The following is a 4,925-nucleotide window of genomic DNA, read 5'->3' on the forward strand; positions in this document are numbered from 1 at the left end:
TAAAAGGGAAAAGGAACACAGGACCAGAGCTCACTGAGATTTAAGAACTTCATTTCGATTCAATGATCAAAGTGCAACTCCATTGTTTGGATGAATCAATATTCACCTTTACTTCATTAAGCCACAGAGTATGCTGAACAGAGTGGAATAAGCTCCCACATGCTGCATAAAATGCCAGCTGCGTACGCTCGCAAAAGCATGAGGTGACCTGAGGTGGTTACAAAAACGCTATAGCTAACTGCTCGAAGTGGGAGGAAAATTAAAGGTGTACTTAATCCACTTTACGTGCGGAAATGCGAAGGCATTTCGAGTTCCGTTGTCTCTCCTGTTACTTAGCAATGTAATTAATCATTGCTTTTATCTTTGTTTTCTGTTCATTTTATTCGATTAATTATTTTACTGTATTACTTTATGTTGTTTTACTTCATTTAAATACTTTTTATTTGTTTTTGTTGTGTTAATATTTTTAATTTTATTCATTTTACCCTGTACCGATTTCTTTAATATTTGATTCTTATTTTATTATGTTATTTGAATATCTTATTTTTATTCCATTTTTATTTTTAAGTATTTTTATATTATACAATAATTCGGTCATTTAATCTTTCCATTATGCTGTGCGATGTTGGTCCACGTTAAAGAACCCCAGGTGGTCGAAATTTCCGGAGCCGTTCACTCCGGCGTCCCTCATAGCCCGAGTCGCTTACGGACTTTAAAACTCCCATCAACCAAACCAAACCAAACAATTCATAATTACACCATTACTGGATGATCGGCAATTGATGATTACACGCTCTGTCCACAGCCTGTGGCGACACCACCTGTCCACGCCTCTCATAAGACAAGAACTGCTGTCGAATTATTAGATATATAATTAGAATTTGCATCACCGACACGTATAAGCAACGGTATGAAAAGATTAGATTGTTACATTAAGGAAAACGGAATAAAAAAAATGACACATAATCACCAGCAGATATGCAGCGTTATGTACGCGACAGACTTGAGCAACACAAGTATCCACGGCATTTTCTTTTCTTTTGTTGTCTTTCCTTGAATCTCTTGCTGCCCATTCAGGAAGCTTACCTGAAACGCGGCCTGCATGCAGCAGCGTGACGATGGGTATGTCGCGACTACGTGAGTTTCCTACGAGGTTTTGTGGGCGGCACATCCAACCCTCATTCAGCTTCTACTTTCGGAATATGGTTCCAGAAGGCTGAAAGTTTGTGAAATATAGTTCTCTCTACGGTGCAAACTTGCAACAGCGTATAATTATAAAGATAGCTAAAATTCTGTTTTAATTCGGGCAACGATGATTGTTGACTTATTACACAACGCCCGACTAGCAAAAAAGACATCCAGCGAAAGTGTCGTCTGTCTAATCTTGAGTCGAGATTTTTTTCAATTGAAACTGCACAAAAAATTTACATGTATACTTGCTTACCTTGTTCCAATTAATATCGACCAGCGTACACATTAAGCAGCCTAGTATTCGTACCACAATTTGTTTATATTTAACTTGACGTCCCTGATGAAAGGCACAACGGAGTTATAGGGTATTTCCAATCAATTAAAAAACCAGAGAAGCCCATTGCTCTCAGACATGTCCACATGGCGGCATGGTTCCGCCGCATGGTGGCCCTGAATGGGTGAAATTTTTAAAGCCAGTGACCTCAAAGCGGGGCTCGTTGGTCTAGGGGTATGATTCTCGCATGGGTGAGAGAGGTCCCGGGTTCAAATCCCGGACGAGCCCCAATAGCTTTTTCGCAGAAGCAGCAAACAATTAAAGAGAAGAACGAACGTGGAATCTTTAGGCCGCTCATCTGGAGTGGGAAGTATCGAGTCAAACGGGAAAGAAAGCTTTGCGAACCTTTTATGGATATGCAAATGCGGTACGCAAGTGGCGCCAGAAGCCCCACTGTGTCGACCAGGCACGTAGCCAAAACTTTTTTCGGGAGGGGCCCGAGGCAGTTGTATAGGGCGGAGCACAGGGGGGGGGGGGTGCACAGGAGGCGGGGCAGGGCCCATGCCTAACAAGATTACTGGTGGAGGGTGTCGAGGGTTTCAAGAGGGGGGTAGCCCTTGGGCCCACTCGGGACCCTCTTGAATACGTCCCTGGTGTCTACAGTTACCATAGCCTGCTATCCGCTGCGGTTTCTTCGATGAACCCGAAAACTCTGATTGGACATCAGAAATACGCTTCGTCGTACTACAAAACACCCCGAGTCGAAAAAAGCGACAGAACTCTGCCCAGAATAAGGGCCCGTTCACACTTGTACAAAAATCCGGCGAGCGAAGCGGATTCGGGCGCTTTTGACGCCGAGCGAGGCGGAAGCGGCGCGGCGAGGGCGATCGGGCTGGACCCAAATTTTTCGCGTTCGCCGCCACCGCGGCGAAAAATATGGCGGCGCCCTTCGACGCAGGACCCCTCGCCGCGGAAAGCATTCGTCGTTGTTGCGGCATTTTTTTGCGCGTTCACTGGCCATGAGTCGGACACCGGTACATCGCTTCGTCTCACCTCGCCTATAAGCAAGAGTATAAGTGATAAATTTGCTTTATTCTTTATTTAGAGTGACGATTCTGCCGCTACAAGTCTTAAGAGAAGCGGCGGTCCTGACAAGCATGTGGCGCCACTAGGCTGGGCGTTTCGTTGCTTAATATGGGAATGTGCCTGCGTTTACGTATGCATGCATGCGTGCATACGGTTATTGTACACAGACAGCATCGATTTATACTCTTTTCTAACCATATTCACGTGGTGGCTGGGAAGTGTGTGTAAAAGTGAGAAACAGAAGCGGCGAGGCGGTTCCGCCTCGCCCGGACGTCAACAGATGAGAACAGGCTCTAGTTTTCTCGGCGGGCGCGTTCACACTTCTCCAAAAATCCGACGAGCGAAGCGGATTCGCTCGCCGGGAAAACTAGGACCTGTTTTCATGTGTTGACGCCCGGGCGAGGCGGAACCGCCGCGCCACTGCTGTTTCTCGCTTTTCCACACACTTCCCGGCCACCACGTGGATATGGTTAGAAGAGAGCATAAATCGATGCTGTCTGTGTACGATAACCATATGCACGCTTGCATGCATACGTAAACACAGGCACATTCCCATTTTTAGTTCAGCGTATCCAAACAGACCCGCCGCGGTGGCTACGTGGTTAGGGCGCTCGACTAATGATCCGGTGTTCCCGGGTTCGAACCCGACCGCGGCGGCTGCGTTTTTATGGAGGAAAAACGCTAAGACGCCCGTGTGCTGTGCGATGTCAGTGCACGTTAAAGATCCCCAGGTGGTAGAAATTATTCCGGAGCCCTCCACTACGTCACCTCCTTCATCCTTTCTTCTTTCACTCTATCCTTTATCCCTTTCCTTACGGCGTAATTCAGGTGTCCAACGATATGAGACAGATACTGCGCCATTTCCGTTCCCCCCCCCCCCCAAAAAAAACAATTTAGATGCAAACTCGCAACGAAACGCCCAGACTAGTGGCGCCATCTGCTTTCCAGGACGGGAACTAGTAGTGTCAACAAAACCGGCGATCCTCTTAAGCCTAGTAGCGGCAGAAACGTCACTCTAAATAAAAACTGAAGTGATATATCATTTATACTCTTGCTTACAGGTGAGGTGAGACGAAGCGATGTACCGGTGTCCGATTTATGGCCAGTGAGCGCGCTGCAAAAGGCCGCAACAACGACGAATTCATTCCGAGGCGAGGAATCCTGCGTCGAAGGGCGCCGCCATGTTTTTCGCCGCGGCGACGGCAAACGGGAAAAATTTGGATCCAGCCCGATCGCCCTCACCGCGCAGCTTTCCGCCTCGCTCGGCATCGAAAGCGACCGAATCCGCTTCGCTCGCTGGATTGTTGGACAAGTGTGAACAGGCCCTTAGTGTTTTGCTGTTTTGTCTTAAAATAGTATGTTTCTGTAGTTTTTCAGTATTTTTAAGCATGTTTCTGTAGTTTTGTCGTTGTGACAAAGTGCAGGACAATACTATAGAAAATGTTCAAGTTACTAGAAAAATGCCTCTCGTTACTGCAAATTCATGGCGAAAAATATGACACAAAAATATGCTATAACATATTTTGTCTACTTCGACAGGACTGGATGCCTAAATTGTGCATGAACCCACCTCAGACCCCTTGCTTGTTAAATCACAATTAGAGGAGTACATCAGTTAAGGGCATCGAACAGCATCGCTGAAAGGCCTGCGATAAGATGGTGAACAACGCCATTTCAGGTGTGAAGGGTTGTCTAACGCCGAAGTAATGCAAGTACCGTTGCAAGCATTACAACTCTTGGCTCGTTGGTCTAGGGGTATGATTCTCGCTTCGGGTGCGAGAGGTCCCGGGTTCAAATCCCGGACGAGCCCGATGTTTTCTTTTTTTTTTTGAAGGTCTAAACAGCCGAAAAAATAACTGGCAACCTTGCTGCCAGCCATCTCGAGCAAGCAGTGTCACACATAAAAGGCTTGCGAACCTTTTAAGGGTGCGCAACGTTAGGCGGCATACTTATTGTGGTGTACTGATTTCCCTGTGCTTCAGTCTTTAAGGAAGAAATTCATTCTTTTCAGACACAACGCAGACCCAATACTAAGAGCACTAACGTGCTTTGCATTTCTTCTCGCGGAAAACTAGCCCTACTCGAGTCCCCGTGACCACCTTCCTGGGTCCTCCATCCCTCCTTTGAAAGGGCAGACGAGCCCACTTTTATTTATTTATTTATTTATTTATTTATTTATTTATTTATTTATTCGTTCATTTATTCATTTATTTATTTATTTTTATTTAGTGCAAACTGCTTGCCTCATGTATGAGGCTGTTGCAGGATTGGCAGAGTAAGGACGAAAACACAGATAAGAAGGTGGATAGAGATACAGAGAACGAAAGAATGCAGGGGGATGTTAACCAGAGCGATGTTCCGGTTGGAAACCCTG

At 46.1% G+C, this 4,925-nt stretch overlaps 1 non-coding gene across 1 annotated transcript; it reads left to right on the plus strand.

Annotated features, from left to right (window-relative positions):
• The first annotated feature begins 4,289 nt into the window (after positions 1 to 4,289).
• TRNAP-CGG (transfer RNA proline (anticodon CGG)) lies at positions 4,290 to 4,361 on the plus strand. The gene has a single exon. It is a non-coding gene; the product is annotated as a tRNA-Pro (tRNA).
• The last annotated feature ends 564 nt before the right edge of the window (positions 4,362 to 4,925 follow it).

Source organism: Amblyomma americanum, chromosome 5 (genome assembly GCF_052857255.1).
Source record: "Amblyomma americanum isolate KBUSLIRL-KWMA chromosome 5, ASM5285725v1, whole genome shotgun sequence".
Classification (NCBI taxonomy): domain Eukaryota; kingdom Metazoa; phylum Arthropoda; class Arachnida; order Ixodida; family Ixodidae; genus Amblyomma; species Amblyomma americanum.